General features: G+C 36.6%; 1 long non-coding RNA gene across 1 annotated transcript in view; it reads left to right on the forward strand.

Annotated features, from left to right (window-relative positions):
• Positions 1–19,337, forward strand: part of LOC145243787 (uncharacterized) — an 878,591-nt gene extending 859,254 nt beyond the window's left edge. Inside the window, exon 3 of the long non-coding RNA XR_013862942.1 lies at positions 18,957–19,337. This is a non-coding gene — a long non-coding RNA (uncharacterized LOC145243787). The remainder of the gene's footprint in view (positions 1–18,956) is intronic.
• Positions 19,338–19,793: the final 456 nt, after the last annotated feature.

Here is a 19,793-nt window from a genome sequence, read left to right on the forward strand (position 1 = left end):
TCCTTAGTAGATCCAGTTTTCATTTATATCAAAATCACACACATGCATCAGCAAAAAACGTTGTGAGAATAACACTCAAGATGAGAACTGTAAAGTAAGAATTAAGAGTTCGAAAATTGTTGGTTTGATAACACGTAACAGTGGTATGTTCTATATCGCCTTCCTATTTGTTTTCTCTGTTGTGACGCTCATTAATAACAGAAGTTGTATATATCAGGAGCAGAAAATTCATCATCATTATAAGGGATCCTGCAATTTTAATAACGTCGGCGATCACGGCTTCCAAATTGTAGCTCCATGGTAATGTCGGGATGACAAGTAAAGACGGTAGTTTCCCGTCTTGATTCGGGGGTGCAATTTCCACCAGTGAGTTAAACGCGCCTCCAAATACCAACCTAGAAAATTATTATGACTCAGCGCTGTACATATAGCGCCTACACTTCCAAAATGGTCACTCCTCTGGTACTGGTCTGGCTCATCGTTTCTTTACTTTAGTGATCTAACGAGAACTGGTGTGTCAATATGACTGTGCCGTATAATACGATCCCAGAAAATAAAATTTGTAGAAAGTTAAGTTTTATTGCAAAATTACTTGTGTAAAAAGTCTGCAAATCGCCCCAGACAAGACATGAAACTACTTGATCTACCGATCGAATTATGGTTCGTATTATTTGCATTCCTCAGACTACGAACCCGTGCCGCGAAGGGGGAAATAATTGCGAAAAAAAAAAGTGACGTCCTTGCCGTTGCGTCCATTGCTAAACCGGACGTGGCGAAGGTTTAAATTAAGGATAGTCAATCGAAACTTTCGAAAATATCGGCGATAAAAGCGACTCCTCCTTGTAAAATGTGCCCGAAGTAATGTTTTGGGCCAATTTTTCGATAATTGTCGTCCGAAGAGTCAAGTTCTAAACGATACCGATCTCATGAAAATGCGTTGCCCCTGTCGAAAGTCCAAGGCAGCTATGCATAATGCATACATGATGATGATTGCAACGTCTTGTCAGACGAGTGCCACTCCCTCAGGCACTGAATGTCCATTGGCCGAAAATGATTTTTGTCCTGCCAGCAAAATTCACACGCTCAAACAGACATGACAGTGAAGTCGGTCATTAGTAGACATACACATATATACATGCATGTATACATAGATATATACTCATACATACACATACACACATACATATAACACACATATATGCAAACATACATGCACAATACATAATACACATACATATACATACATAAACATACACAAGACGGTGAATGGAATACACACACATATATATATATATTATATATATATATATAAATGCAAATATACATAAATACATATATATATTATATATATATATATAAATGCAAATATACATAAATACACATACACACATACATATCTGTAAACATACACACATATATACATATATACATACACAATGCATAATACACATGCATACATATACATACACACGCATACATACACATATGCATACATATAAATACACACACTTCTACAAATACATACACACATATACATACATATACACATATGTACACATATGCACAATGTATATATATACACAAATAAATATGCACTCATACACAAACATGCACATACATACACATATACATGCATGCATATACACACATACACACATTCATATATGCACATACACATACACATGCATGTATACACATACATACAAACAATATATATACGTATACACATACACACATACATATATGCATATATATACACATATACATACATATACACATAGATATACACACATATACATACACCTGTACATGAACATACATACACCTATACATACATATATACATATAATGATGGCAGATCTATTATTATATGCTTCCATCATTTTAGTCCTACACGCGTCACAACATTTCCATGGCTGAGGGTTTATCTATACACAGATGATGTTGCAGAGTTTTAGCTTTGTACGACAGCTAAATCTCTCTCTCTCTCTCTCTCGGTTCAAAATGTTGACATCCAACAACAAGCAAGAGCTAGGTAGCCAGCAACAAGTCACACTGCAGACCAGCTTAATGCGGGTACTGGTCTCCCGCTTTATGATTTTTTTAAATCTAAGATTTTCTTCTCCTAGAGGGGTTGCCTTCACCACGGCTTACGGGAGCCCTCTCCACCCCACATACACATGACAATAAACACATGCGTACATACAGATGTACCCGAACGTACGTATGCATGTGCAACCACATGCAACCATAATCACGTAGAGGCACACAAATACGCACATACATACATATGCTGATACATACACACACATATACATGTAAAATACACATGAAGGAACAATCCAAAAGTCATACATTTTTGTCCCTTTTCCTTCCTGATCTTTTTCCTCCTTCCTTTTTTTTGTTTTTTTTTTAATATAAAGTTTGTTTTAGACTCACGCATATGCAGAGCATGATAATGATTATGATCATGTTGACAAATTGACACATAATTTTCCAAATAACTCAACGTACTAATCGACGAAAAACAAACAGTCCAATTGATATGATTTACAGACGCTTGTTTTTTTTAAATAAAAAGTTTTTTTAATATATACATACATACATATATACATATATATATATATATATATATATATATATATATATATATATATATTTTAACAGACAAGTGAGATTTATATTATAGACTAGCCTTGGTTCCCGGTGTTACCCGTGTGTTTGGAGGTGTATGTTGAGCAAAAAATAAAAACAAAACAAAAAAAACAAACAATGGTAGTAGGCAGGCAGGCTCGAACCCATACCGCGAAGGAGGAAAAATACGTGCAAAAAACTTGACATCTTTGCTGTTGCACCTATCGCCAAACCGTGTGACGAATGTTTAAATTACGGCTAGTCAATCGAAAAGCGGGGATAGCGTTCTACAATATCGGCGAAGAAAATGACCCCTTCCTTCTAGAAAAGTGCTCATTTGAGGGTGAAGGACAATGTTTTTTTGCCAATTTTTCGATATTTGTCGTCCGAAGGTCGAGCTTCAAGACGATACCAATCTCGTGAAAATCGAACGAATGTTTTTAGCAGAAATGCATGCATACATACAACCATATATTTAAACAGGCAGGGGAGATTTACACTGCGTATCAAATTATTAACGAGTTTACATTTTTTATAATATTTAAGGAACGCGCAAATGAAAATCAATGACACTTTGACAAAGTGCTTACAATACTATTCAGCTACTCCAGTAAAAAAACAAAGTATTTAACACAGTATTAGCGAAACTATAGCAGAAGATAGGAATATGTGTTTATTTCAGTGTGTCAAGTTATTAACGAGGTTAAAAAAAACACAATATACCCATAACTTGTTGATTGAAATAATTTACAAACATTAAATTAACTAGGAAAGATGTTTAAAACACAATAACTACATAGTAATTTCTACGTTGACATAATTAATAGGAAAATTCGTGATTTCGTCAACAGTTATTCCTTGCGATAACTCTTGGAGACCATCCCACAGCTTATCTTTGCTCTTAAAATATCGTCCACTTGTGTAGAAGCGTAGCTTCGTGATACTCCAAAGGTTCTTAATTGGGTTCAAATCTGATGAATTCGCAGGCCACTCCATCTTCCGTAGCCTACGGAACCCCAGTTGTTTGTTTTTATTTGATGCATGCGAGGGAGCATTATCCTACATAAAAATAATGGTTCTGCGGAACGTCAACCTTTGCTTCTTCAGCCATGGTTCAAAGTGCTCCTTCAGAAAAGCTATGTAAGCATTTGACGTCATTTTTACGCCGCCTTCTTGAAATATCCATAGGCCAACTACAGTACATCTGATAATCCCAGCCCAGATCATTATCCAACCACCACCTTGTTGGTGCCTTAAAAGCTGATGACGATGTTGCCCACCTAGGACCCATTCCTTACTCCAGCCATCTGGGCCATCAAGAGTGACACGCACTTCATCCGTGAAAAAACTTTGGAAAAATCCGTTTTCATGCGGTTCTCTGCCCATTTCAATCGGGTTTGTATGTGATATTACTTTAATGGAGGTTTTGTCACAGGCTTAGCAGACTTTGCCACTTTTTCAGAAGGCAACATCGAGTACTTTTTGAGACATTCTTCAATCCGGCTTAGTCAGAGACTTCTCGACTTGTCTGCCCAGGGTTATTAACAACTTCACGTTTAATTTGGAATAGAGAACGGCGTGAAACAACTCTATATTTACCTTTATCAGCTCTCTTACATACTTTTCTAGAGTCCTTGACAATGTTCGCTACAGTTTGATGGTACCATCCTATTATTCTCGATATTTCGAGGGTAGTTTTACCTTTTGCTAGCTGTTCTGTAATAGGACCTTTTTTAGAATTACTCAATCCACTTTTACGACCCATTTTATTAACGAAACAAACTGCCTTGTTAGTAATTTGGCACGCCTTAAATACTGTGGATTCAGTAATTACGATGGCAAGTTGTAAAGATTGCGCGGAAGAGTACGAAAATTTTACAGTACGCGCAGCTCAGCATTGCCAACATTTGAAAAAATGTTATCCCGTAAATAACTTGACACACAGTGTATATAATAGACTAGCGTAGCTTCCCAGCGTTGCACGGGGGTTTGAAGGCGTGTGTTGAGCAAAAAAAAAAGCGTGGTAGTAGGCAGGCCTAAACGCATGACACGAAGGCGGAAAAGAAAGTGAAATAAAATCTTAGTTCGGAACGTTAAGATTTGGCAATAATAAATCACACCGATACGATGACTTGCGAAAATGTCTCGTGAAAAACCGATCAGTCCTTGTAGAAAAATGCCCAGTTGAGGGTGAACGAATTATGTTTTTGTGCTAATCTTTCAATATTTGTCGTCCGAGGTGTCGAGCTTCAAAATGATACTCATCTCCTGAAAATCCGTCGCCTCTGTCGAAAGTTTTAGACAGACATAAATACATGCATATATATATATATATATATATATATATATATATATATATATATATATATATGCATACATACATAAATACATACATACATACATATAAACAGACAGGTGGGATTTATGTTATAGATAAGATTTCTTGTCATAAAATCCGTTTCTAACATCGAAAATCGCATAGATTAAACGAACGCAACTTTAATATATGGATATGTGTTCTTCTACTTGAATTCTGATTCCTTTTATTTTTCTTTAATATTAAAAAAAAGTCTTATTTTATGACTAATCGAATCTTGCAGCTTACTATTCATGCAATTCAATATATTTTCATAACGACTGACCTCAAGTAATTCGTAATCGATTACAATCATTAAACATTACTGGTTGATCGATAACGCGCCCGACTAACCAATATATAAACCATTCATCAGCACTACGCGAAGATTTACTCCTATTGGAGATGTCGATGATTCGAAGGTCGAATCAAGACGGAACAGGCGCTTCCTGCTAGCGGATTCCTAGAATATCAAAGAAATTTTTTACTAAACTCAAATCCAGTTACGTCAACACCGATTCTAATTGGCTTCGATTTAAATCCTGGAAGTGCTTTAATATCCCACCCATACAATCTTTTTCTACTCGGAAAATATATAATATATAAAGTAAAGCTTATCTTGTTAACAAAATCAGTAATTTCACATTTTTCGACATTAAGATTTATTAAAAAAAAAAAAAAAATTGACACCCGCTTCTAAAGCTTCTCTGGTCTGAATAAGGACTCCACTGAAACAGGTATGCACATATGCTTGTATAATACACATACTCTCTTTTTTCTCTCTGTCACTCTCTCTGTCTGTCTGTCTCTCTCTCTCTCAATATATATATATATATATTAATTTTATTTATACAAACATTAATGGCTACATATGTGCATACATGTTTCTGTAATCACCCACGTTGGGGGATTACGTCTTCAGGCCAAGAATTATCGTCGAAAGTGATATTTCCACCAAATACATTTTCCTATTTCGTTTATCAAGTTAGAATGCGACCTGAGTGGGAGTCATAAAAACGGTAAGAGGATGGTGGAAATATCACTTTCGACGGTAATTCTTGGCCTGAAGACGTAATCCCCCAACGTGGGTGATTACAGAAACATGTATGTACATATGTAGCCATTAATGTTTGTATAAATAAATTTAATATACCTGATCTGTGCACTCATTGAGCACTCTTTGGTAGACACATGTTGTTTCATTGGATGTACTTCTAGGAAACTAAACTCTACTGGCTATATATATATATATATATATATATATATATATATATATATATATATATATAGCCAGTAGAGTTTAGTTTCCTAGAAGTACATATATATATATATATATATATATATATATATATATATATATATATATATATATATAAATTACAATTAAATTTACCAAAATGATCCAAGATGGAAAAATTAAATTATATTATAAATATAAACTCCACTGATTAAGGACTATCCATTTATCTAGTTTTTCCTTTTCAGATTAAATATGTTGTTATCACATTTCAAAGTGCTTTTTAACATATTTTATTAACTGTTTGCTCATATATAATTATATATATATATATATATATATATATATATATATATATATATATATATATATATATATATACGTAGATACTTGATGCCTATTGACAGAAACTCTAAAATTAAATTTATTATTTACTACAAGAAGTTTAGAACACAAAACCTTGTGGTTAGACAATGCATTACCGGCTATGAAAAAGGTTGAGACAAACCAATGTAGTGTATGAATTTAAATGCTCTATGAGAGAATGTAACTCCAAAACTACTACACACATTGGGCATACAATAACGTTATCCCGGCAAATAACTATGCATCTAAATTTTACTAGTGCTATATATAAACATTTGATTAAAGAATATAACTGTCCTCACTCCATTCTTAGAAACGTCGTCGTTGACAACACAAAATTTATACAACATGAAAATAATATTAAACAACTAGACTACCCGTGACCCGTTGGGTCAGTATGTTATATTAGCTATGGAATTCATATATGAGCGTGGCACTTGTGACGTAATGAAAATAGTTTTTTTTTACATAACAGAAACATTTCTATGAAAGTATATTAAAAGGAATACAGAATATAGATAGATTTCTATGAGTCGTTCTGTTTATTATAATTGATTATTTTCGAAAAAAATTACAGTTACTGAATTATACGTAGTTGCCCATACTTATAGGTAAATGTACAGTGAACAGATACCGATAACACTTATTATTGTTAAATTCAAATTTTGATATATCTGCTTTTTTACATCGTTCATTTCTGTATTGCGTTTAAGTTATTTTAAACCCCACTGTTCTCATGGTAAATAATAATTTCGAAATAATAACGTTAATATTTCAGCGTCCAAATTGTACTTTTTTTTTCGCGTTTAAATTATTCAAATAAATAATTGTTAATACTGTCTGCTTTTTTTTACATCGTTCATTTCAGTATTACGTTTAAGTTATTTTAAACCCAACTGTTCCCATGTTCAATAATTATTTTGAAATAATAACGTTAATATTTCAGTGCGCAAGTAATACGCGCATGTGCAAGCGGATGTCGTAAACCAGAAAGTTGGTTACATACATCGTTACAAGGTCATTTGAGTTTTATAATTATATAGATTATTATATCTATCTATATAAGAGCCAGATACGTCCAAGGATGGAGTACTGTTGTCACATATGGACAGGAGCTGCTAGAAAAGACTTGTCCTGCCTTGATAGAGTTCAAAATAGACTTCGGGGCCTGGTGGGAGATGTCCTTTTCTCTTCGCTGCAACTTCTGTCTCACAGAAGAGATGTTGCGAGTTTGTCTCTGCTTTATCGTTATTTTCATGGAAAGTGTTCGACTGAGCTTCAATCTATGGTCCCCCCTCTCCAAACTTTCACAAGAAACACTAGACTAGCTGAAAACATTATCAATAATTTTCCCCACTCTTTATCTGTACCTAAACCTAAACATAGATTCCATGATCAAAGCTTCTTTCTTAGAACTGCCCGCCTGTGGAATTGTCTTCCGTTTTCCTGCTTTCCAGTTGTCTATAATATGGTTGTCTTCAAGTTCAACGTGAACAAGTTTCTGATGAGCCGTTCCACCTAAGTTAACAAATTTACCGAACTTCTATTACTATCGATTACTCTATCGTCCTTTTGACTACTGTACTTTCTTTAACCCTTATCCTCGAGTGGCCTATCGGCCTTGATAAGTGGTGACGTCTATGTAAAAAAAAAGATTAAAAACTTTTGAAACGTCATTTAAAACACTTCAACACACTACAAATGATCTCGCATTCGAGAAAAAGAGTAATAATCTAAAAAGGCGTGCGTAGTTCGTAAAAGGGTTTTTAAGTGAAAATTTTCTGAACTTCCATGTCGACTCCACATTACAAATCCATGCGGTTTCATGAGAAATTCCATATACAACCGTCATCTTTCTTGTTTAGGCCGCCCACACAGTTCTAGTAGCCGGTCGGTGATTGCTTAACTTTGAATGAGTCAAGTAAATGGCTTGGCGCCCTTTTTTAGTAACATGCTTTCATTTTTCAGTCTAACAGAAACTCGGCATCGGGATAAACTGAAAAACAAAGAGCGGATGCCACTGATGGCAGCCAAGACAATTGCTTCATGGATATTAAACAGTAGGGATGAAATTCAAGAACTGTTCTGAATGTTTACTTGCCAAATATTGGATCTTATCTTATTTTATCTTGAGTCACAAGGGTCTCACATATGCCTGATTATAGGCGCCATCATTCCCGCCGAGTTTACCATGAAACATTCATGGATTCTTCCAAAGGAACAACGAACTAACATTCCAACAATAAGAATTCGAACTAAAGGCTCTATGCGTATGGAAGCAAATCGGGCCACAGTTTTGCAAAAGGACTGTATCTAAACCAAAGAAATTTAATTGCTGTTACTTGTGAATAAATTTTGAGCTTGAAATGGTATGGCTTTTGTTTGTGGAATTCATTTGCTTCTGCAGGGAGGAAATTGAGTGTGTGAGAAAGAAAATTCTTACAGTAGATATTAAGAAATCCCCCATACTTTTTTTTTAATGGAGAGTAGATACTGCACTGTGGATGCGTTATCGGCAACTTCACTAACTCTCGCTTCTCCTTTTTTGTCCCTCTATTTGCAATGAGTGATATTTCTGACAAAGGGAACAGAAAAAGCTGTTTACTAGGTCGGCAGTATTTGCGTGAACAGTAGCCTGAAATGTCGGAAACTTCGTGTTTCTATGTTTATCCTTGTGACAATGTCACTAGAAAGGTGCTTGAGGAAACCTTCCATCTGGGCTGACGGTATCCGCCTGATAGTCAGGGATCCGAACCTTTGATTAACCACTAAGAAGGTTGTCCTACATGCAGTGGCAAAGTACTGGAGCTGCTGTATTACCATTTGGTGAATAGATTCCGATCCATGCAGTACCTTCTGGTGGGGCCTCTCGATGTCATATTAGTGGGTAATTGTTACGGTTTTACCTTATGTGCTACAAAACATTTTTCATTTCTTTTTCTCTCTTACTTTCCCTCTCTGTACTGCTCTAACCAAGTATATCGACCTGTACTGCAAATCAAAAAACTTCACCATGGAATATCTCCAGAAAAAATACACGACTAAACCTAGAACCCCATCTTTCAATGTAGACCTCCACTACCAGGTTTCCTTCTCCAACATTAAGGGTCTACGTGCCACACTTCCGGAGGTTGAAACTCAATTGCAGGAGACGAAACCGGGCATATTATTCGTAAGCGAAACTGGCAATGGACCGACCATTTCTGTAGATGAGTTCGTAATTTAAGAATACTCTGGCTTAAGACCCAAATCTCACCCCCAAGATTGTTATGTGCATGAAATATGTGCATACATTTAAGATAGCTTTTCATATTCCAGAGAAGACCTTAATTTGTGCTTCCGGGTTTCACTTGCTTACACCACCGCATTTATATTTGCCCTCTGTCGCCCCGACACCAATGGAGTTTCTATCTTTAAGAACATATCTGAAAAACTGACCACATAATGTCTGCTCATCCTTCGGCTAACATTCACATCTGTGGTGACTTCAATGTCCAAAATGCGGTATGATTGATCCATTCAAACAAGACAGATGATGATGGGGAGATTCTGTCCCGATTTTTCCATTGCTTATGACCTCACTCAGATTGTTCACGACCCCACCAATGTACCCGATACTAACGATCATGCAAGCCTTCTTGACCTCTTTCTTACAACTTGTTCTTACAACTTGTTCATCTTCCGTTCTCTCACGTCTGGGGTCTTCCGACCACTCGGTTGTATCAGTTAAGATAAAAATGAAATGTAATAAGTCCTCAGAGACACATCTCCATCATACAGTATATCGATACTCTATGGCTGATTAGGATAGCTTCGCATATATATGTTTAAAAAGTATGTGTCCTCTATAGTATAAGACCTTATGGAATGGTTAATTGTAGGTGTAGATCGATTAATACCCTCCAAAAAATTCCAGCAAAAATCTAACAGTCAGCCATGGTTCTCCCCAGAATGTCCTGCTGCCATTGTGCACAGAAATCACTTTCTTCCATAGCTATCAACGTAATAGATGTACTGAGACTATAGCCGCTTTCAGGACTGCCAGCAACCATTGTAATAAAAAATACAAGAGCGTTATATGCTCAGTCCGTTAAATCCAAAGTAACTGAGCAGCGGCTTGGTTTTCACCACTTTTGGAAAATAGCAAACAGAATCCTGAAGCGAAGCGTTAGTTCTATCCCAACCATCATCAATGGACCTGAGGTAATCTCGTCAGCATCAGACAAAGCCAAATTATTTGCCAAGAACTTTGTAGCTAATTCTACCCTATGCGACGAAGGCCATCAACTCCCCGTATTTCCTCCTGCAACAGACAATACGCTATGCGACATACAAATATCTATGCGTGATGTCGCCAAGCTAATCAAGAACCTTGATTCCCGTAAAGCAAGCTGCCCTGACGGCATTCCAATTATAGTGTCAAAAAAAGCTTCAACTAGAACTTGCTCCCATAATTACAAAACTGTTTAAGCGTTGTCTTAAAGAGAATTGCTTCCCAACCCACTTGAAAACCTCATCAGTATGCCCTGTATTTAAGAATTCAGGTGACAGGTCATCTCCCTCTCAGTACAGACCAATAAGTATCCTGTTTGTCATGTGTTAGTTGTTGGAATCCATATTAAATAAAGAAGTAATCAACCACCCCAGCAGAAATAACCTTCTTAGTGACATGCAGTATGGTTTGTGTTCTGCTAGATCTATAGCAGATATGCTAACGGTTATATCTCATAGGATTAGTGAATCTCTCAACAAATGCTTCCTTTCTAGGGCAATTGCTCTTGACATATCAAAGGCTTTTGAGAGGTTATGGCATAAAGATTACTTAAGAAAATTTCCAGCTACGGTATCGCTGGAAATATCTTCTCAATTATAAAATTATTTCTCTATGATGGGATCATAAGAGTTGTGGTTGATGTGCAGAAATTAGAAGCGCACAGTGTTAATGCCGGAATCCCTCAGGGGTCCATCCTAGGCTCACCTCACTTCCTGATCTACATCAATGATCTCCCAAGACACATACTTAGATCATTCGTTGACATTTATGCTGAGGACAGTACCATCTCTGGCAACACATCAAAGTTCCCCCTTATTCTCTCTACTCTAATCTTGAGCCCATGTTACAATGCATCTAAAACCCAGCTTCTATCTTTAATGCATCTAAAACCCAGCTTCTATCTTTACATTATCAACACCCCGATCCCCGTCTGGCTTCAATTGAAATAGATGGTTCTCGTTTGTGGAGGTTCCATTTGACAAGCTTATGGGATTGACCTTTACTCCTGATCTGAAAGTGAACACGTACATTAAATCTGTTGCCAAGCTCGCTGGAAAAAATGGTGGAATCCTTCTATTCCACCAGTAGATATCTTACTCCTGAGGCAATTCTCTATCTATATAAAACCCAAGATACAGTCAATGATGGAGTACTGTTGCCACATCTCGGCAGGAGCTGACAGACGCAGAATATCCTGCCTTGACAGAGTACAAAATAGATTCCTAGCTTAGTGGAGTGGCCTACCCTGCAACCTCTTTCTCACAGAAGTGACGTTGCGGGCCTGACTTTGTTTTATCGTTATTTTAATGACACCTGCTCGTCTGGACTCCAATCTCTGTTTCATGAAAAACACCCGTCTAGCTGAAACCACTGCGCCAATAATTTTTCCCACTCTTTATCTGTGCCAAAATCAAAACGTAGATTCCATGAACAAAGATTACTTTTTAGAAGTGCACACTTGTGGAACTCTCTTCCGTTTGCCCTTTTCCCAACTGACTAAAACTTGATTGTCTTTAAGTCTAACATAAACAAATTCTGGATGACCCCCCCTTAAACATCCAATTTACCACATTTCTATTACTACAATATTATCCCATTGACTACTGTACACTCTATAACCCGTATCCTCGAGTGACCGCCTGGTTTTGATTAGTAGTGACTCCTGTGTAAAAAAGGGGGATTTGCTGATTTTTATACTCGAATTGTTAATCGACCCATCTTTTTAAATGAGTTTTCATGGACTCTGTATATTTGAACTTATCACAGATTACTGTATATTTTAGTTTTCACTTTTAATTCTCATTTTCGATCCTTCGCACTTTTACTTCAACACCTGATGATGATTCGTGGACGAATCGAAAGCGCTCGTGACAGCAACAATTATGGAACTTTTATTGATATTTTCGATTTCGATACAAAAAAAGATTATACGGAAAATCGAAAAATTAAAAAAAGAACCATAAAGGAAAGTGCCTCCGTTGCATTTAATAATATTTGCTTGAAATATATATATATACATATATATATATATATATATATATATATATATATAGTCATCCATATACAGTAGAGATTTGTTGTATCACAGCTAATCTGCGTGGCTAGACATGCAGCTACCTGAAACCAGGATCAAAACCTGACCGCACAAACCACAATCAAGGCTTCTTGCCATTTCGCTATACGGCTGCTAGTGTGCGGGTAGTGAATTAATGTTTTGACATCGTATATATATATATATATATATATATATATATATATATATATATGTGTGTGTGTGTGTGTGTGTGTGTGTGTGGAACAAACCGTATTATGTGTTCATCAACGTTTCGTCTTTATTTCGAGACTTCATCTGGATGAAATAAAGACGAAACTTTGATGAACACATAATACGGTTTGTTCCTTTTTATTTCTCTATTTTGTCGGAATAATATTTCCATTATTTTCATGATATATATATATATATATATATATATATATATATATATATATATATATATGTGTGTGTGTGTGTGTGTGTATTTATGTAACAATATATATATTATATATATATAAATAAATATACATATAAAAACATTTATATATAAATATATATATGTATATAGTTATGTAAACAATATATCTATAATATATATACATATAAATATATTTATATATATATAAAATATATATATATATATAAAATATATATAAATATATATATATAACTATATATATGTGTGTGTGTGTGTGTGTGTGTGTGTGTGTGTGTGTGTGTGCGTGCGCCAGGCTACTAATATAAAAACAATTTGAATTGTTTGTTTGTGCTTAACTTCTTTTTAATTCTATGAAAATGTCGATAATAGACGACTACAAATGGTGTAGAATCGATTGGCACTAATCAAGCAGTCAATCAATTCATAATTGGATGTTAATTATGTTTTATAGTTTTTAACTTCATTCCTTTTGTCTGCGGCTGGAAGAAGGACAAGGCCAATGTCATAAAATAGAGGTCAAATACGACGAGGAGACGCAAGTAGCGCTTCAATATCGTCGTTGATTTCGCATCCAATCAAATACTACTTAGTTTACTTGCACTACGAAATTAGAAAATCTGCTTCCATAACTCCTCGCATTATTTCATAGCCAAGTGCTTGCCGGTGTCGTTTGAATTACACATTTAACTCGGTGATCCCGCCTCGATCCTAACTAGGGTTATGACAACAGCATATTCTTTTCATCATTTTGACTCTTGAGCATATATCAGACACAGTTAACCAACCGAGAACCACATCATTCTATATGAAAGCATACAAGATATAAACGGATGCACACCCGAGAATCAAAACAAACAAAAAAAGAATATGCTGTTGTCCTAGACCTAATCATCACTCTAGCAGAAACTTAACCATTTCGGTTGCTTTTTACCTGATTGGAGTATGCGCTTTAAGTAGTCCAAGTAAGACAGCGCATATGAGCATGCGGGAAAATATCAGCAGCAGCTTTAGGATAGCTGGCTTGCGAAGATATTCGTAGATAGCCGAAAAAGTGCATATGCACATTAGGAAGTTTGCCCGGGCTTTTGTGACAAGAAAAAGAAAAGAAAAGGAGAGAGCGAAGCAACGTGCGCATCGCCGTGTTATTTTGCACTAAGAAACCACCTGTAAAATGAAAAATCCTTTCGACCTCTAATCCTCTCTATTTATCATATTCATTCCGTTTGAGAGAACACTGCTGACTCATAATATTAGTTTGCTAAATCAATAGTGACGTCTCTCTGTGTTATATGCCTGCTAACGTTATAACATTTTCGTCATATTTGTGTCTTTTCTATTAAGAAAAACACTTTCTCTGATGAACATTTTTGGACGTCGAAAACGATGATTGGTTTTCTAAGGCCGGTGTGTGAGATGGACGTGGGACCTCGTTGTAGCGACAAGATACTTTTAAGCTGGTGTCGAGACGGCGGGGTTTTATTAATCTCATGGCGGACAAAATGAATAGTTAAAAAAAACAAAAAAGCAGACGTTGTTTGGAAATGAAATGATAATACATACCATTTGCTAAAACAGAAAAAAAAATGCCGAGTCATATGTATCTTTCTGTAGGAAAAACTGTAGATTAACTGACAAGCGTAGGTGTCGTGTTCATTTGCTTAAGGAAAACATTTTTTTAAAAAGCTAAAATGGCGGCGTTGCTTCCGCAGTTGATGATCTCGTGTGAGTAACGCAAGCTCTATACAAATTAGATTACGCAAAATGCATGAAAAAGCGATAAAAAGAATGACCGGCGAGTTGAAGGACAGCGTGTTATGCAAATGGACGTATGTATTATCAGGATTTTTGAAGCTGACTCAATCGATGTAGGCAGAACAGAACACAACTTTAAACCTCCACTGAAATACATTTTAAAACTATCTGTTCTTACGACATTACACTTCCCCTTTTATGATGTAAGGTTAGTTTATTACTAACTGCTTGAAGTATGAATTCTTGGGGAAATTCTAATTTAGCTGCTCATGATATTTTTGGAAGGTCGGGGTGTACCTTTTCTTTAGGAGTTCTGGCTGGATTCTCTACACTTTGAAATATGTTGTGTGGGCGACGAAAAAGAATATACCGTCATGTTATTTTGCACTAAGAAACCACCTGTAAAATGAAAAATCCTTTCGACCTCTAATACTCTCTATTTATCATATTCCGCTTGTCACAGAGTGGCGCTAGGGACCTTAAATATTTGGATTTTTATGGACCGTTCTATTATGGGTCTTTAGTCGGTTAAAATAGTTTTTAAGGCGTCAAAATAAAGGAGTCAAAATTGAAAGATCGTTATATATTTTGTATATTCATCTTAATCTATTTTTAATCAGTTCATATGCGTGTCACGTTTAAACAGGGGTAACGTCACCAGATTTGAATGCTTCAGTTTAGCTTCAGGTTTCTATTGTAACCGATAGCACCCAACTCTTTTTTTTTTACTCTTGAAATCAATACACTATAATAATATATAAGAAATTGTGATGGATGGCTCTCGTCTGGGTGAGGCCCCGTGTTTTGACAAGCTTCTGGGTTTCACCTTTACTCCTGATCTGAAATGGAACACGTACATCAAGTCTGTTGCCAAGGTCGCTGGAAAGATGGTGGGATCCTTCTACCGCTCCAGAAGATATCTCACTACTGATGCAATTCTCTATCTATATAAAAGCCAAGTACGTCCAAGGATGGAGTACTGCTGCCACATCTGGGCAGGAGCTGCTAAAAACAGCCTATCCTGCCTTGACAGAGTACAAAATAGACTTCGTGGCTTAGTGGGGGATGCCCTTTTCTCTACCCTGCAACCCCTCTCTCACAGAAGAGACGTTGCGAGCCTATCCTTGTTTTATCGTTATTTTCATGGCAGGTGCTCGTCTGAACTCCAATCCCTGGTCCCCCCTCGCCAATCTTTCACGAAAAACACCCGTCTAGCTGAATCCACTGTGAAAAATTTCCCCCACTCTATATCTGTGCCTAAATCAAAACGCGGATTCCATGAACAAAGCTTCTTTCTTAGAACTGCACGCCTGTGGAACTCTGTTCCGTCTGCCTGCTTCCCTCCGGACTACAACTTGGATGTCTTCAAGTCTAATGTTAACAAATTCCTAAGGAACCGCCCCCTTAAGTAAACACTCCATCAAATCTCCACACTAACGTAATGTACTTGCAATAACCCTTATCCCTGAGTGGCTTCCGGACCTTGATAAGTGGTGATCACTGTGTAGAAAAAAAAATCTGTACGAACTAAAATGCTATATTTTAGCATGTTTTACGACCGGGCACGCCCCTAGTTGAAGCTGATACAATCCGTTGTTTATTCTCGGCAATATATCAATGCCGTGTTTATTTGTTGCATTTTATTTACAAACAGATTCATCTAGGGTTAGTGAAAGAGGCGTTAAAAACATCCGTTCATTTTGAAGTTGAAAGCACCGATATCACTTTTCTACAATGTACTTCTTTTCATAACGTAATATCCGGTACACGTAAGTTAAACTAAACTTAAACTCTGTTAAAAAAAAAAAACATTGTTTACGCCGTGGAAATATCAACTTGCAACGGTCAGCGATGTAATTATTGTAAGACTTCTTCAAAAGTCGAATGTATCCTGTACCTCTTTAAGGCCACCGTTCGCCCATGTATGGAGTATTACTGTCACATTTGGGCTGGTGCATCTGCTACTAGTCTCTCGCTCCTTGACAGGGTTCAAAAGAGAGCCGCAAACCTGATAGGCCCTGAACTAGCATCTAAGATTCAGCCTCTGTCCCATCGACGAAATGTTGCATCCCTCTGCCTGTTCTATAAGTATTTAAGTGGTGAATGCTCTGATGAACTGCAAGCACTTGTGCCCCCACGACGTGAGCACCCTTTACAAACCCGATAGCCTGCTAAATCCCACCCCACACTGTAGAGATCCGTAGATGTAAAAGATCTTTCTAATCCAGTAGTTTCTTCCCCAGAACCGCCAGACTTTGAAATTCCATTCCGGGTCCCTGCTTCCCCAACTGTACTGACATGCAGAAGTTCAAGTGTAACGTGAACCGACATCTTGCTGCACAAATACCTACATAGTACCCCGGTAGTTGTTGCCCCTGATAGTAGCCCCCTACACTAAAGTGGCAACTTGCCTTGTTTGGGGTGAAAATGTAATAAAAAACCAAACAAATATTCTTTAAAAACCAACCAACACAAACAAATACAATAAGTTTTGTTGGTTTAGACTCTTTTAGCATAAAGTCCGTTCGTTTATCATTGTCTATAACATGGTCATTAACATCTATGCTCAGAGAAATATGAACGGGAAAGAAAATTGAATCACACTGATGTCATGCTCTTTTATCTGGGTTCTAATATGCATTAATTTTTTTTTTACTCACATTCACTCCTAATAAGCTATATCGCTACTTGGACGTAAGGGTTTCTATTTGAGACCATGCCTAGCAAAAGATAAACAAGATGCTGGTTCACGTTACACTTAAACATCTGATTATCAGTACAGTCAGGGAAGCATGTAGCTGGAAAGGAAATTCCAAAAATCTATCTGTTTGAGTGAAGAAACTATTAAAGTAAAAAAAAACGGGGATGGGCATTATTGTCCGCTAGCATCGACACCAGGACAAGTCCGGGTTGAGAGGGTGGCTATATTGAGGATATTTATCAACCGCAGCCCTAAAAATACAACTTATCTACTTTAGAAACAGCAGCGAGTGTCCGTACTACCGAAAAAAAAATAGCCGTAATAAGCAGGCTCGGAATTGTAATGCGAAAGAGGAAAAGGAGGTAAAAAAAAGCTAACATACGTTGCGGCCACAACGACATATGACATTTTATATACGTACATTCAGATTTCCAGCCCCATGATTTTCAAAAATGTCGACTCCAAAAATTGTCCCTCCTTGCAAGAAACGCCCCAGTTAGCCCAGTTAAGCGTGAAAGAATTAATTTTTTATGGACCAATTCTTATCTATTTTTCGTGCGAGAGATTGATCCTTCTAACGATCCTAATTTTGTTACAGTCCGATTCGTCTGTCAAAAGATTTTGGCAGACATACAAACACACACGGACACACACATACAAACTCACACACACTTTCTATTTTGTTTGGAGGTGTGTGTTGAGCAAACAAAAAAGTGGTAGAAGGAACGCAGGAGGATAAGAACGCGAAAAAATAATATGACGTGTCTGCTGTTGCGTGCATCGCCATACAGGAAGTGACCTTGGTTTAAATAAGTTTTAGACAATCGAAAAGAGAGGAAGACTTTCGAAAATATCGGCGAAAAAAGCGACCCCTCATTCTAGACAAGTGCCGAGTTGAGAGTGAAGGAGTAATGGTTTTGGCCAATTTTTCGATATTTGCCGTCCGAAGGGAGGATCTTCAAATTATAGCGATCTCGTAAAAATCTGTTGCCTTTGTTGAAATTTTTAGACAGACATTCAAACATACACACATACATTTAAACAGATAGATGAGATTTATATTATAGATTATTACATCGATTTAATATTGCAGAATTATCTGTTTATTATCTATTCTAATTTTTGGAAAAGTTTCTTATTAATTGTTTTATTTTATTTTTCAGGTATGTGAATTTCATGTACTCTTTAATGGACGTGAGCATTTGGTGGAAAAAAGGCAAAAAAGCAGGTACTTGTTACATTTGATAATCCTTACTTTAAGAATTCCAAGAGTTTTTCTTATATTTTATCTTATCGTTCAATATTAGAAATTTCCCTAAATTTCAAGAAAATTTGTCTCAGGAATCATGTATTATGTTCTCCGACAAATATCAAAATTTGATTTTTTACGGGAGTTCTGATCGTCAAAGAATACTTTTTTTATTTCCATTATGGGCGTTTTCTATTCTTTTTGGAAGTCAGTTCCACTTTAAGTTATGTGGTTTAGAAACTATTCAGAGTAGATACAGATAATTTCTATAAGACTGTTATCCACGAAAAGGTTAATATAGTTGACATGAATGGACTGTTTATCTCTTGGAACGTAGACGACAAATGTTCTAGATTTTCTATTTGGACAACAGAGACTTGCTTCTTTTTTTTTACACAGTGATCACCACTTATCAAGACCCGGAAGCCACTCAGGGATAAGGGTTATTGCAGGTACAGTACGTTAGTGTGGAGATTTGATGAAGTGTTTACTTAAGGGGTCGGTTCATTAGGAATTTGTTAACGTTGGACTTGAAGACATCCAAGTTGTAGTCCGGTGGGAAGCAGGAAGACGGAACAGAGTTCCACAGACGTGCAGTTCTAAGAAAGAAGCCTTGTTCATGGAATCCACGTTTTGATTTAGGCACAGATATAGAGTGGGGGAAATTTTTCACAGTGGATTCAGCTAGACGGGTGTTTTTCGTGAAAGATTGTCAAGGGGGGACCAGAGATTGGAGTTCAGATGAGCACCT

The sequence above is a fragment of the Euprymna scolopes genome, chromosome 22, assembly GCF_053919585.1.
Source record: "Euprymna scolopes isolate OS-2025 chromosome 22, ASM5391958v1, whole genome shotgun sequence".
Lineage (NCBI taxonomy): Eukaryota > Metazoa > Mollusca > Cephalopoda > Sepiida > Sepiolidae > Euprymna > Euprymna scolopes.